Source organism: Acanthochromis polyacanthus, chromosome 10 (assembly GCF_021347895.1).
Source record: "Acanthochromis polyacanthus isolate Apoly-LR-REF ecotype Palm Island chromosome 10, KAUST_Apoly_ChrSc, whole genome shotgun sequence".
Lineage (NCBI taxonomy): Eukaryota > Metazoa > Chordata > Actinopteri > Pomacentridae > Acanthochromis > Acanthochromis polyacanthus.
Genome location: NC_067122.1, coordinates 31420215 through 31436823, shown reverse-complemented (window position 1 = coordinate 31436823; position 16609 = coordinate 31420215). Strand labels below are relative to the sequence as shown.

The window sequence follows — 16609 nt, the reverse complement described above, 5'->3', positions numbered from 1 at the left end:
GCAGTTTACTGAACCATTAACACCACACTGACCCTGGCTGCAGGCATGCGAGTATGTTACCCAGCCTCTAACTCAGTGAACTGTTACATTCCGGGAGTTTATGAGTTTATGCTTTTATTTGAAGCAACATACCTCATTTCTATTTTTTATAAGACTTTATAGTGCTAACAGTACAAAATGATGTTAAAGGAATGTTTTTCTCTGTTCGTACTTCCAGAACAGTTCAAATGTAGACCTAGGAGTGTTGAGTGCATTTTAACACTTAAATGAGGAGTTGAAGATATTGGGTTCAAGTGACAGGAAGATTTTCTGTGGGACTGTTAATAATGGGGTATTGGACAGCTTGCTGCTATGTTCCCCAGCAGCTGTCTTGTTATGGGGTGAGTGGGCAAGGGATTCTTTTTCCAATGCCAGTATTGGTTCATTAGCCTACACAAGCCATGCACAGGTCTTTTTTGGTTCACTCTGTTCCTGGAACTTTGACGTAACAGTGTTTCCCCTCCTATATGACCGACAAGGCGGGCAGCCCCGCTGGTATAGGCCACCGCCTCATTACAATTTTGCCGACATTGCCGCCTCACTGGTCCGCACCAAAAAAAAAAAAAAAAAAAAAGTAATGCTAAATATTAGAAAGCATTGACACATAAGTCCGGTATATTCGCCGCTGAAATCAACAAGCCAGAATGGCAGCCTTTTCTCGCCGTGGCTGAAGACAGCAAGGCACATCCCCATTGGTCGGTTACACTCAGTTCTCATATGACATCCCGCGAGATCGTGTTTCAAATGTCCGTCGTTCCGATTGGCGAACGTTCCTAGCATCAACAAGCATGGCGGGTAAGAAGCGGCAGCGCTCCATCGTTTCGTTTTTCAGGGCTAAAAGCAGGTGTGTATCACAGACATATGTCAAATTAAGTATCAAAACGATCGCATGTCATCAAAATAAAGTGAGCAACGCAGTGTAAGCATCGATCTCGCTTCCTTTACCGAGTTTGCTTACTGTTTTGTTGTCCGCGGCGATACGAATTGACAATGACTGCAAAAATGGCTCCCGTTAAAACATTTAGGCACGACAAAACCCGTTCTCACGAACGAGACAAATGATTTCAACGGAATATAAAGTTCCTACTTTCTTTTGATAAAATGATTTATAGAGTGCCCGAAATTATATCATTCAATGGCAAAACAAATTCTGTAATTTCAACGGTTTAGCGGCCCGCGGGCAGGTCATTTTGATATCTGCATAAGCATTTTTCAAAATAGAACGACACTGCCAACGCGATTATAGAAACACTATACACCCATGGAAAACTTAGATTGATCAACATTAATCCCCACTTATATTTGATTTGCCTCATGTAATAGACAGAGCATGTGTTCAAATTTGGTGTTTGTGTTTTCAAGAATGTTTACTTAAAGTCTTTAATTCAGCTGACTGACACATATCACAGTGCAAAATTATGTATTCTAACTAAAGGTTAATGACTGGTATTCTGAAGAAGTTATTTCTTTGTTCAAAAAGGTAACAGTTTTGAAAACAGAACTAACTCCTTCAGAAAACCAGTTGTTAACCCAGAGTTGAAGTTTTCTTTCACATTTTTAAGTAAAATGAAGGTCATGACATAACCTTTTTATCATAAATAAAAATGAAGTGGGAATTTGGTACCTAACATGTAGTTGTTTTTAGAAAAAAGTAAGTTAGTTTTTAGAAATGGCTACAAATACAACAAAATGTGCTCCAAATTGTGCCAGAATGCCCCATTTTGCATCTTGATTTTCAAAATTTTTCGGCCCTTGCCTACACCCCACCACCTCACAGTCATTTCTACCAAGGGCAAACACTGCATAATTTGTATTTATTATCCTGCAGCTTTAGTTGGAGACAGTGGATAGATCATTAAACTTTGTCAGCTGGAATGTCAAGGGTTTAAATCATCCTGTTGAGAGGAGGAGGGTACCTTCACATATAAAACAACTTAAGGCAGCATTTATTTTTGCAAGAGACACTTCCGTGGCTCCGCTAGCGCTCGTCTGATGTCACGGTGGGCGGGGCAGCACTTCCATTCCTGATTCCAAGCGCAAGCCAGGGGTATTTCAATCCTTGCTGACCAAAATATCCCTTTTGTGAATCACAATGTTATATCAGATACCAACGGCCGCTTTATCATTGTCTCAGGGAAGTTATATAATACAAAGATAGTGCTCGCCAATGTTTATGCTCCAAATGTGGACCATGTGGGCTTTTTCGAACAATTTTTTGCTTTTCTCCCAGATCTGAGCTCATACTCTCTTGTGGAGATTTTAACTGTTGGTTAGATCCCGTGCTGGACCATTCCTCTCCCAACCCAGACTCAGTTAGCAGGTCTGCCTCACTCATTCAATCGTTTCTTTCTGACTTTGGTGTTTCTGATATGTGGCGTTTCCTTCATCCAAATAAGAGAGAGTACTCCTTTTTTCGCATGTCCACCATACCTTCACTAGGATTGACTATTTTCTCATTGACAATAAACTGATACCATTGGTGCGCTCCTGCACTTATCAGGGCATAGTGATATCAGATCATGTGCCTGTTGTACCATCTCTGGCACTACCTGACCTACCTCAAATTAAAAAACACTGGCGCTTTAATTCAACTCTCCTGTCAGACAATGATTTTGTGAAGCATATGGAAGAACATATATCCTTTTTCTTTCAGACAAACACCTCCCCAGATATACCTAGTCTAGTAGTCTGGGATGCTCTTAAGGCGTACCTTAGGGGGCAAATTATTTCTTACACTGTAAATATGAAAAAAAAGGCCCACAAAGAATGATTAGAATTAGCCAACCAAATTAATAAAATAGACACGCAATATGCTCAAACTAAAAACCCAAACTTATATAAAATGCGAGTGGAACTTCAAACCAAATTTGATTTAGCCTCAACTCATCACATTGAACGCCAAATTTTGAGAAGTAAGAGTTTGTTTTATATCCATGGTGAAAAATCGGGGAAATTATTAGCTAACCAGCTGAGAGAACTCAAAGCAAAGGGGCATATTACAAATATTAAAATGGAGGATGGTAATGTCATTTAAGATTATGCAAAAATTCATGACACATTCAGGAATTACTATTCTCAACTCCACACCTCTGAATTCCCGAATGATACTAGATTAACGGATAACTTTTTGAACCAGTTAAATATTCCCACACTCTCCCCCTCCAGTAAAATGAGATTGGACGAACCCATAACAAAAGAGGAGATAGATGTTGCGATTTCCCTACTGCAATCAGGGAAATCCCCAGGCCCTGACAGGTTTCCCGTACAATTTTTTAAGGCATTTTCCTCACTACTGTCACCGCAGCTGAGCACAGTGCTGTCATTCCAGCAGGGCAAGCTCCCAGCATCATTTTACGAAGCATGTATCACTCTTATTGCAAAAAAAGGATCCGACGGAGTGCTCTTCATATAGGCCAATCTCTATAATAATAATAATAATAATAATAATAATAATAATAAGAAGAAGAAGTTTAATTTATAATGCACTTTACATTTGAAAACCAAATCTCAAAGTGCTACAGATAAAAACATCAACAATAAAATAAGTGTGAGAATTATTGAATGTTGATGTTAAACGCTGAACCCTGTCCTTTGCCTCTCTCTTGGCCAGACGTGCAATATTGCTGAGGTGGAGGGATGCTGCCCCGCCCACCTACGCTCAGTGGTTGAGAGATGTTATGTCTTGTTTAAACCTTGAAAAAATACATTACTCAATTTGTAACTCCAAAGAAAAGTTTCAAAAAGTGTGGGGACCGTTTCTGGAATACTTCCATAACCTTCAAACTAGCTAGAGTGGATCCCTTACTCACACTTTGCTTCTGGTTTTTGTGTCAGCAAAATTAATTGTACAAATCAGTCCTCTCTCTGATGCCTCCTTTTAACCAATGTGTGGGTTTATAATTTGTACATATATTTATTTCTTTACTTTATTCCATCACTTTACTTATGTTTTTACCTTCTTAGATTGGAACCTGACATCAAGCTGCTACTTGTATCTCTCCAGGAATTAGGTACAGTTGGTGGACCTGTCCTGTTGACTATTTTATGTAAAAGTCTGGCTTGGAAATGATGGGTTGGGTGAGTTAGTTCAGGTTTTTTTTTTTGTTCTGTGTTATATGGACAGGATTTTCGTTTTTGCCTTGAGTTGACTCTGTGCTTTACAGATTTCCTGTCACTACTTTATATCCATACCATGGATTTGTGAAAAATTCAATAAAAATATCCTTGATAAAAAAAAGATAATTTTGTTCATCTTAACAGACATAAAATAGGACATGCATTGCCAGATTTATTGTCAAATCATGTAAATTAAAAAAAGGGTTATGTGTCATTTATACAGTGTGAATAAACTTCTGGATTTTGCGTACAAATAATCAGAATTTCTGGTGAGTAAAATGTTGCTATTTTCCTAAATAATATTGCGATTTTATTCAGTTATTATTGATGCTTTTTTATGTGTGTGGCAGCTGTCGCTGCAGTAGGAGACTTGCGCATCCCGGGTTTGTTTCTTCAGTAAAAGAGTTTATTGTGGCTACATGAGTTATCTGTCTGTGATTCAACGCCTCTATACTCCATTTCTGCATAAGAGGAGGTTTTTATAGCCATAAAATAGTTATTGTGGGGTGATTGATTCATACGGAGCACTGCTGATGGCCTAGGTGTCAAATGCATGGCCCGCCACTGATACAGTGAAAGTAAACTTCTGGGTTCAACGGTCTGAATTTCATGAGAAGGAAAAGGCTGGTAAACTCACAATGCTCAAAAGTATTATTCTCTACCAAAGAAAATGCTGCTCTTTACCTTCCTGAACAACTTGCTTGAAAAACAAGACTTTTCTTCCGTTACTCATCTTCATCACCATGTAAGACATTTTCAGAAAGTATGATCAGCAGCTAGTTCAGCCTCAAACAAAGAACAAGCAGCTTCCCAGCAGTCCACCATTATATCCTCAGTACAGCTGCTTCTGCAGAGCTACATCTCTCCAGCCAACGTCACCTGGCTTTGGTCGGCCCATCTCACCAACTGGAGCAACTTTAGACATTTGAAATAACAAATGAATGATAATAACGTTACAGTGGTTTGTTTCTCACTTTTTGTGAAGAATCCATGTTTCCTCCGTTGTTGAGCTCAGACTAAATGGCTGCCAACATTCCTCTGCTCCTCCGTCAGACTCTCCTCCTCCTGCCAATCACCTGTCACATCAAACACATCTTCATTAGGATACCACTCTATACACAAGTGTCAGAGTGTCCCATATGTTCATCAGCCAACACAGAGGACACATTTCAACTCAATACTTCACTTTTAGCTCTTTTCACTTTCACCTAAAACTGATACAAATGAACTTAAACTGTTAAAAATAAGGAACATAGACAGAAAACAGACATGGAAAAAGAGAATAAAGAGAACATAAAGATGCTACTGCAGGTGATTCAAGACAGGACTGCTGGTAGAAAACTGTTCATGCTGTAAGTTAGTGAATGTATTTTACTGCTCAGTGTTCTGTTTAAAGGCAGCTCTCACTCTCTGTTCTTTGCACTCTCCCATAGTGTCAAGTGTCCTCCCACTTTCAATGGCAGGTGATTCTCATTGATGATTTTTCTCACAGTTTCTGCAGTTTCCCCACTTGAAAAAGGATGTTTCATCTACCCAGGGTTTGAGCAGGACTCCACTCATCAATCAGACAGTTGCTTTCTTTCTTTTCCCTCTTTTATTTTGCAGTGGTCACAAATTCATGAGATACAGAGGTGGCAACTACCATAAGTCCATACTTTTAGTTGATAGATTAAGGTGAAAAACCTTTAAACAGAACACAAAAGGACAATGTTCACATTTCTGCATTCAGCAAATAGTAACAACCATTCCTCATGGACATTTTCACCACATTGGCAAATGCTACTCCACTCAGTTTATGTTTGTCAACCTCAACACCACATAAACTGAAGCGACAAATCATGGCATGAGCAATATTCAACCCAATACTATACCACACATGAATTTATCTGCATTTTAAAGAGTTAATTTTAAATCACAGTTGAACAAATTACTCTGAGCATTTTTATCAAAATTTTTTAACCATTTTATACTTTTTACTTTATGGTTTTAAAATTATTTAAAGTGCATAAAGTGCTTTTAAAGTGCAATCCTTTCCAGATCCAATAAATAAATAAAGGGCATCGTAAAAACCCACCATTACAAACAGGATGAATTCACTGGTCTTAGCTGGAACCCTCTAATTAGCACCAATTAGCCTGCAATCTTATTTTCAACTGAACAATTACAAAACACACGGAAATTATTGGTAGACAGATAAAGTTTACAGCAAGCCGCTCGTGGCTGATCTCCGTGGCTAATGCTAATGCTAACACATACTGCAGTGGCACACATCGGCAACTTAAACAGTCTTTTAGAGTCTCCAGAATTCTGCTCTTACCGGCTGCAACCCGGATTTTGGAGATGAAGGCAATCCTGCACAGTTTGCCGCAGATCTTGATGCTTTCCCAACAGAAACTCACGGACACTTTGTTTGAACGCGGTCATTCATTCTCAGTTCCTCCTCAGTGCTGCGTGTGTCCCCTTTTTTGCCGCCGGTGGCAAACCTGCAGCCACAGATTGTTTCCGCCCCAGCTGAGTGTAGGACCTGTGCGTAAATGCTTCTCCTTTGAGTTTTCAGCTCCTTCCAGTTTGACTTGACACATAGACTGCTTTGCACTCTGTGTAACCTGTACCTTCAGAGTTCTGAATAAAAGAACAAAAGATTTATTGCAAAGAACAAAAAGGTTTTGCCTCCACAGCAGCTTGTTATGAAAATGATTGTATTTGATGATTGAATGTTCTTATTCATTGTAGTACTGTGTGATGTGTGCTAAAAGAGGAACAAGGACACGAGCTATCATCAATATCATTTCATCTTACATGTCTAATTTAAAAAAAATATGACATTATATAAATATGCACTACTGTTCAAAAGTTTGTGGTCATTTAGAAATGTTTTTTTCTTTTGCAAATTTTGGATAATTGGTGGCCTTAAAAAAGAACTGAATTATCATTTGCATGAAACGAAGCCAGGAGACATCATGATGTGACTGGTTCAGCAGGCTTTGAGTGACACTGAATTAAACTTCTGCTTCAGGAAAACATGAAAGCTCTAACCAGCAGCCATTAATCGTCACAGGAGACTTTTTCACTGATCTTGTGTTGTGTTTGGTGAATTTACCATGTTGTGTATTTGTACTTTCTCTGTGTACTTCACTGACAGTAATCTCACCACTGAGAGGTAGAACTGCTAAAAGTGTTTGAAGTTAAACACAGCAGTGTGTATCTGGTCCAGACAGAATTAATCCTCATGAAATGTGTGTGTTTCATGTAGTAACATAATAAGGTTTTGTTTGAATGGTATGTTTCATTTTGCACAGGACCTGAGGTGTTGTGCATATTGTGTGTGTGGTTGTGTTAATTGTGTGTAGTGATCTGAAATTCTGAGCCCTGTTTTTAAAACCGTGCTTAAGCAATCTTTAAAAAAATGTAATGCTAATGTTTCACAGATGCGACTGACAGCACATATCTACAGCCAGCAGCCAGTTAGCTTAGCATAAAGTCTAGAAACCACACAATGGGATAAATAAAGGTGCTAACAGGAGCTAAAATGGTTCATAACAGTCATGCTACTGAGAAAACACTTAAATTCCACAGAAAATCTTCCATCTAGATTATATTTAATTCCAAAAAAGTTTAAGAGAAAATACAGCTGGTATTAACAACATAAAACAGATGAGAAGTGCACAAAATCTCCACATTACTTGGCGATTGCTATTTGTTGTGGTCTGTATCCAAAGCTCTGGACGCTAGAAAGCAAATCTCGTTCCGAAATCACGTGAGCTATCGTGCGATTTCTCGTGAAATCGCATGTTTTCTCGTGAAAACGCCCCACACTTTTCGCTAGCTGAGCTGCGAAGCTGCTTGCCTGGCTAAATACTGGAGCTGTGTCGAAAATTCATTTCTCCATCACTCACATGTATGAAATGACAAATGAAAACAGACCTCAGGTTGAAAAAAAAAATGAAGTTTCCCTTTAAGTTCTGGTGTTCTTATAAAACGTCATCAGTCAGAGACCAAGTACTGATCTAGTTCAAAGCAGCATCTGATCCAGAACCAGTGAAATACCTGGATGTGTTCTGGCTCCGCCCACATTATGGAGGATCATCAGACCAGACTAGTGAGGATTTGGAACCAAATATCCCATAATGCATTTAGACCAGCAGCAAAGACCGAGGAGGAAACTTTCAGAGGAAACACAAGTATTTTGGGAATACTGCTGTTATTGTGACACAAAATGTAGTTTTCAGATGATTTGAGGTGAGAAAGTGGTTGTAAAAACGTCCAATCTGTGGTCAGTTTCTCCAGATGAAGCTGATTAAAAATGAGCTCCAACGGTTTCAGAGATGTGAGGTCCAGGTTAGACAGCTATGATGGACGGTCAGCCTCACTGTAGAGCTCCTTATCTGGACCAGACTTTACAATCTGCTGCTCTGACGCTTCTATAGCGCTTCAACAGGATATTAGTAGTTTATGTTGATCTAACCGTCACACTTTGACCTCATACTTTATTTTATTGTTAAGAGAAAAATCAGTTTGAAAGAAGTTCAAGTTATAACTTTATTTTGTTCATGTTTTACTTGGTCACTGACTGTAATAATAAGAACAGATATAAATTAAAACACAAAATATTATGTTGAAGTTTTGTTTCTGAGTCTTCAAGACAAAAAATAAGTATTTTTTTGTTCCAGTCTTTGTAGTTCTTTATATTCGCTTTCAGGGCATATTTTAATTGAGTATAATTGAAAATGGCGAGAAAAAGATTAGAACAAAATAAAAACATTAGTTTTACTGCTTTACAAAAGATCTTTTTTCTATTTTCATTTTAACAATTCATTTTTGCCATGGAAGAGGATAAACATTGTCCAAATAAAAAAGGTGTGATTATTCAACATGGAAAATTAAATCCCACTTTTCAACAAATAAGCAAACAAACATGAAGATCAAAGTGTGTTATTAGTCATTTATTAAATGAAAAAAGTTATAATAGTTGAAACCCACAGGCAGAGCAAATAAAACTGGAGAAAGACGTATTAAAAAATCATTGATCTTGTTCAGGAAAAATCAACCACTGCAATGAAAATAAAAACTCAGTTAGACATTGATTACAGCACAAGATCTGTTCAAAGAATTTAGACCATGAAAGGGTTAAAATACACCAAAATGTGAGGAAAACCTCCTTTAACGGCCAAACAGAACATTTATAACATTGAACAGGCTGAAAAATGTTTATTTACAGAGTTAAATGTAATGTGGATAGTCCTGGTGGGTTTAAATTCTTGAAGAAGTACACTGATGGAGATGTCAGAGTCTGAAGCTGGGGCCTCATACATGCACTGTTGAAGGAAACATATGACAACTGAAAGCATCACTCACATCCTCTATATCAAAGGTGAGTGCCTGTGCAGAAATGACATGATATTCAAATCAGGACTTTCTCACACGCTTATTATGAGATCATCAGTTAAACATCATCTCTTCTTATTTCATAGATTGCCACTGCGGAAAAGAGTCAAACGTTGTCAGCAGGATTTGAACCTGCGCGGGGAGACCCCAATGGATTTCTAGTCCATCGCCTTAACCACTCGGCCATGACAACTCCTGTGCTCCTGCTTTCTGTTCTGTGTGATGAAAGCGCAAAATTTGGCTTCACATACAAACATCTGTCGTGTTCCCACCCTTGCTTTACGCATTTATCTAATCACTTAAATATTGGAGCTCCGTCTCTCCCTGTTGCGCCGTGCAGCTCTCCTGAGGTCAGCAGAGTCTCTGCTCACCTGTTGGTGGAGGTTAAAGTTGGTGGGTACTGGAGGACAGGCTTGGTGGTCAGAAAAATGCACACAACTTTTCATCCCCTATCATCTCCATTAAGTCCAGGGACACCAGGATCCAGAGCCCAGAGTGATGACCATTACACCATGGAACTTCCTCCACTGTCCTCCACCTCATCTTCTCATCTGACAGAGATCATCAAACACAGTACTAAGTTATAACACAACAGAACAAAATAAAGTTAGTTTGCCCTGTATAATTCCAGTGCACCAAAGGATAATCTGAAATCAATACCAGCAGTTCAAAATATAATACAGGCTATAAACAACAAAATGACTCTAGCCAAAGTCTGAAAAGAAAGTTATAAAAAAAGACTGCAGACCATGGGAATGTGGAATCAATAGGCTCATCAATATCACTTTCCCATTATGTGGAAGTTGTTTTGAGAATGATTCAAGATTGAGTTTAATTTTCATCAGGTTGTTTTGCTGTAGAAAATACTAAGATGTTGTGTGTCGTGACAGAGATCAGGGCTTCTGGCTGATGCTCATTTCCTCCCTTTTCTCTGCACCTACTTCTCTTATCCGTTTGAACTCCTGAGAGCACACAAAACAGTCCATTTCATAGTGATGGTGGTATAGTGGTGAGCATAGCTGCCTTCCAAGCAGTTGACCTGGGTTCGATTCCCGCTATCGCGTGTGTGCTGGTCATGAAGTGGTTGTGTGCTTAATGTTTGTGATGGTTTAACTGACAACTAAACACTTTGTCACAGAATGTGAGTAATGTCAGTGGCTGCTGGAAGGTCCAACTAGGACATGTTGCAAGTTTGGTGGTGGGATGAGTGATTGCATGTGGCTTATCTAAGCTCACACTCATACATGCAGTCACACACACCTACTTAGCATTGTTCAGTGGATCATGGATCAACAAGCACAACAGTTCAAGAAGTTGCAATGAGTGCTGAAAGTGAAAAATTTGTTTTGAGGGCTTGTTGTGTTGTTGTGCATCAGTCAAAATACAATAGCTTTATAAAAATATTTTTAAAAAAGTTGAAATAAAGAAAGAAATCAATGGTAACAGTACAACACATTTTAAGGACTTATTAAAAAGGATTCACTAGATAAATGGAATAGAAAAATGACTTTAAATTAAGTGAATAAATGTAGACACAAGCTTCTTTAGAGTAATCAGGCAGTTAGCAGTTCTAAAGCAGTAACAGATTAAAAGCATGAACATTAATGTCCCAGAATGATGTGTTAGTGGTGTATATAATACAACATTGTGCACCAACACAAAGCTTTCACTAAATTTTCATTTTGTAAATGTTTATAGTGTAGTCCCACATTGTATAGCTCTGTCTGGGAAAATTAGCATGTTAAAGATAAATGAAGTAGAAAAACATGAACTAAAATGAAGTGAAGTTTTTTTATCTCTACTGTAAAGTTTAATTGTTTCAAACTGGATCCTGAAGAAACATTCGCTCATCTTGTGTGCACTTCTGCTGTATTTACAGCTAAATGACAATAAAGCTTGATTAGGCAACTTTGGCAGATTTTAATAGAAGTGATCCTTAAAACACACTACAAGTCATCTTCTACAGGGATCGTTCTGACATAAACCACTGATCAAACTTGCCACTGTGCTGCACAGCACACTAGCAGAGGTCCAAAGTTAGACTCATTCAAAGGGCTGCACTGATTCCTATATCTGTCACTTGTATCGATTTACTGCTGATTATCTGTCAAACACGTCTACCACCTCCAAGCTATCATGCTCATGTGATTTTGTCAATCCTTTTGAGTAACTCTGATGTTTGCAACCCCAGCCCCCGCCGTTGTGCTAATTCAAACAATTTCAAGGACAAAGGATGGGAGCCTATTGTATCACACAAGCAGCAGTGCAACGGATACGGTGCCGAGGGGCACAGTTGTCAAGGATTAGCGGCCGTCACAGGCGCAGATGGATGTATCACCTCCCAGCACCGCTGATGAGTGCCTGAGTAGGACAACTGCCCCAAATGAGCTTTAAGCAGAACTTTAGATGCAGTCAAAAGATTTGAAGTGAAATAAGGAACCAACCAGAGCATGTTGGGAGGATGAGGGACAACAAAGAGAAGAGGGTCGCTTTCTGATTGACCTGTTGCTCTGCACAAACCTGTGGCTCAGCACATGCATGATGCAGATTTAGCCCCTGAACAACCACTTTAGTTCATAATGCTGGTTTTCAATAATAACTGATGGTGAGACTGGAAGTTTTTGCACTATTTTGGTTTTCATATTAGCCAATATTCCATATACTGAAAAAATACATTTTAAAAACTTTTTAAAACTGCAATAGTTAATCATTTTACAGAATTACAAATAATAACGAGGAAAAATCCCAGATTATTTTTAAATTCAACATATTAACTGTGAAAAACAGGCTGTGCAAAATGTCCACATCAAAAGTCTGTTTTTTTAATTGTGATTGTCCTTTTATAACATTTGGCTATAAAATAGTACCTACTGAATTAAATGATTGAAATCAACAAAACACAACAAAACTACAAAACAAAACAACATTTTAAAGATATCCAAATCCTAAAATGTAACATTTTATTATCTACACAATTTTTAAATTGTAAAATAAAAACATTCTACATATTCTAAAACTGTTTTACATAACTTTACTTTTCTTGTTAACTACCAATAATTTCCAGTAAAATCCGAGAAAAAGTATTAATTTACATGTTGATTGTAAAGAGAAACACACAAAAATGATATTTTATACAAATAATATTATTATTATATTAATGTGTGAATGTAAAAACGCACTTTTATTTCAAACTAAAAATTAACAGATATTGCTGTTATTTTACTTTAAAAAACATACAGATTTTAAAGTTTTTTAATTGACTTTAAACTATCACCTTAATGCAATACTGAGTGATCCAAACAGAACATTAACATTGTGCCTTCTGTGCGTCCATACTATAAGAACTAGCTGTCCCTCAAACACTGAATCTTGTGACTAGTTCGTCTTATTTATAGGGGAAAAACCTTCCCAACACCCAGGTCTTTTCACGTTCCTGAGAGGAACCCACCCCCTTTCTAAAACAGAGAGATCTTATGGTGACAAATCCTCAAACCAACTTCCTCCTCTTCCTTTCAGCTGCAGTAATGGCCCAGTGAACTGGATTCTCTCTGTCCTGACTCACATCCTCTGTGCCATAACATTTATGCTGCCTATTCAGAAGCTGCTACATGAATCACAGCAGGCACCAGCTCAGCTCATCACATCCTGACTAATAGTCTGAATATTAGTCTGGGATGATGTGATATCAGAAACCATCTTACTGGAAAGCCACCACATGTACACACTGCTGTTTACAATGTTCATTCTCATCAACTTTGGCGCTGCTTGAGCACGAATCTGGTTAAGAATCTGACAAACCGAGGCGTTGACAGTCGATGTCATTCACGCTTTTAAGGCCTTGTTGTTCTCTCTGCAGCCAGGCCGTACTTATCTCACACAAGAAACTGTATGTGAGCAGAAACAATAGGCTTGACTGAGTGCATTCCCACCAAGGTGTTGGGTTACATGGGCCTGGTCTATTTCAAAGATGACATCAGCAAGAAGGGACTTTGCAGCATTATCTTTGTCATTCAGCTTTTGAGAAATGGCACATCAGTCACCAATTCATGAATTTCTGGCATGACGTTGCGATATCAGGAAATAACCCGAGGCCACTGCAGGATAATACTGAGATTACATTTATTACAAATGCTAATAAAAATCCACACCTAATCAATTCTCACCGTGAAATGATTTAAAGTGTCCCATCCAGACTGTGGAAACTTCACAGCAGACGGTGAAAACGAAGCATTTCATTTACATGTGAAGAAATAAATCTCATCCATAAGTGATTGTACATTCATTCACCGGCTCACACACCACCTACTGGATTTTTAAAAAGCCACAATAATGCAATTAGTCGAACAAAGAAAACGGTCTCTGGTGTAATTTTCCTTGCTCCCCACTCCTTAGAACCTAGAACTGGTCCAGTGGCGCAGTTAGTGGTGTGATACCGGTGCTACATTTTACAACTTTATATTCCCTGAAACAACACCAGCAGATCCACACCAGAAAGAAAGCATTCAATCAGTGTCACAGTGAGGTATGTAAAGACTGGTCTCAGTCAGAGTGTACACACAATTATGTATTGGATAATTTTGGCTATTGCTGCAAAATTGTTTCAAAAGTGTTTTGAACAACCGTGGTCAGTTGAATTCTGTTAACACATTATCAGCTATCGTTCAGTCTAACCTGTATTCGTTTTGACAGAAATCTGGTCCAGGTTAATCTGGGGATGTAGGTAAGATTAGGAATTCTGACATAATCAGACAACTGACTGTTAAATTCCAACAAGTAAAGCTGTCTTCAGATGTCATTTGGGGTGCTCTCTATCTCAGGCAAGGTATCAGTTCTTCAATTGTGCAGGAAACACTGACGTTCTCTGTGTTTGTGTGTTTGTTTTCCAAGCAGAACGGAACAGATGGACAAAACTCTCAGACTGTCAGCACTCTGCCAATGGTGAACAGTGCTGCTTTGACCAGTCTGGACCAACGTCCAACCAACAAGGAACCCTACAACGACACCAGCGTATGCACACTGGACACAGACTGAACCCCTGCCAAGAAGATTTCTCCATGCAGGGTTCAGTAAAAGTTCATGAAGTCCTCCACAAACTTAAAGTCCTTGAGATCCGGCTTCACAGAATTCATCATGGTGTATAAAATGTACAGTGCTTTGTTATCCAGTGAAAACTTTACTTTGTGTAACATAGCTATTGTTTTCGATATTTTTGCCTTTGTATACTGGATATGTGATTTCCAACACAATTTTTCGTCCAAAATGACACCCAGAAGCTTGGTTTCTGTTAACTCTACTGATTTCAGTACCATCTATAGTCATTAAAGCACCAGTGTCTCTCCCTCTGTTACTAGATATCAGGAAATTTGTTCTTTCAAGATTCAATGATAATTTATTTACATCAAACCATGTTTTTATTGCTTTAAATTCTTGTTGAACCACATTGAACACCTGTGTTAAAAATAAGAAAATAAAGTCGTATTGTCCGCAAACAGAAAACATTTGAGCGGTTTGTATACAGGACAGAGGTTTGTGTGTGAGTCTCTGCTACCATCTAGTGGTGGATCAACAACACAACTTTCCCCAGATCGAATCCCAGAGAGTCCTGACTTCTTGTAAAAAAAGTGGATATGAAAATAAATTCTAGAGAAGAAAATAAAGATTGTAGCAGAATCTCTGTCAGGATGAGTTGTCTAATCTGCACTCATATCTTTGTGTTGTTTCTCTGGGTTTCATTCCTGCCTCATGCAGCAGTGATCCGTCTCCATCGAGTGGCAGAAACAAAAACTCTGAGTCTCGTCTTCTCAGATTGAACCACTTCATCTTTATTTTGGCTAAATCCAGAGACTGACTTCTGTGACGGCCCCAGGGCCTTTGCAGCTGCTCCTGTCCCATCTCCCGCTGTGCCGGCTGGGTGTGGCTATGGCCCCTTTTCCTAATCTGGACTATTTAGGCAGATCTGACACACCTGCTTGTGTCTGCTCCTGCTCCCTGGCCACCATGCTGTCTCCTTTTTGTTTAGTTTGATTTATCTACACATCAACATGCACTACACCTTACACTTATGCGTTTTATTGTTTAAATAATTATTTTGTTAAAACTTTGACTATTGTGTGGTCTCCCCATCTTTGTTGCCACTTGTTGAGCCAAAGTGGTAACAAGTGGGGGCTCGTCACCAGAGACAAAACCTGGGTTCGGTGAGTTTGTCAAATTACTTACTTTTGCACAATACACTGTTAAATTTAGTTGAATTGTAGGTTTAGTGTTGTGTTTAACCTTGGTTTTGGGGAGATCACACATGTTTAGGTTAAGTTTGATCAGATTTTGCAACATTTTGTGATTGTTTGGGGTTGTAGTTTGTACTTTAGTTTGGGGCAGCATGGTTGGTTATGGGTTGGAGTAGATTCAGGGCAAAACCTCTTTGTTTTTGGTTGTTTTTTGGAAACTTTTTTTTTTTTTTTTTTTTGAAGCACTTGCGAGAATTGGGGCGTTCTCTTGTAGGCCTTTGGGGCTTGCTCTTTTGGTTAAGCCTGTTTTTTTGTTGAGTCACGGGGAAGCGGTTAGTGTTCACTGTGCAGTTTCTGTACGTGTGTTCTCGGGAGCACCTCCAGGTTCCACTGGTTTTGAGTGCGTAAGTACCCGCCGCAGAACTGTGTGAAGACTAGGGTTGAGTTTAGTTAGTTTTGGTTAGGCAGTTAGCGGGGGCGCCTCAGTTCATAGTGCTGTTTTGTTTGTTTTTTTCCCACTATGGCTTCAGTGGTAGATTTTTTTTTTTCAATCGCCATCAGAAGAGCTGCTAAATAGTTGCACCAAGGACCAACTTTTGCAGCTAGTTCAGCACTATGGCATTGATGTTGGAGAAGGAAAGTTAAAAGATGAAATTCAGATGTTTGAGGTCTGTTTTGGTTCATCGGGGGTTTTGCCAGGTAAAGATGGAACTTTGGGGGAAAATTTTTCTTTAACTTTTGAACAGAAAAGGGAGTTGCTTAAGTTAGAGATGGAGAAAGAAAAAATGGCCATGGAGCAGTTGAGGCTTGCACTTGAGAGGGAAAGAGTTCAATTAGAGCAGGAC

The 16609-nt window shown here is 38.8% G+C and overlaps 1 long non-coding RNA gene and 1 other non-coding gene across 2 annotated transcripts; both read right to left on the bottom strand.

Annotated features, from left to right (window-relative positions):
• Positions 1 to 9083: 9083 nt before the first annotated feature.
• LOC127535686 (uncharacterized) lies at positions 9084 to 10499 on the bottom strand. The gene is made up of 2 exons (XR_007944539.1): positions 9912 to 10499; positions 9084 to 9470 (listed from the first exon to the last, which is right to left on the bottom strand). It is a non-coding gene; the product is annotated as an uncharacterized LOC127535686 (long non-coding RNA).
• trnas-aga (transfer RNA serine (anticodon AGA)) lies at positions 9652 to 9733 on the bottom strand. Its single transcript has one exon. It is a non-coding gene; the product is annotated as a tRNA-Ser (tRNA).
• Positions 10500 to 16609: the final 6110 nt, after the last annotated feature.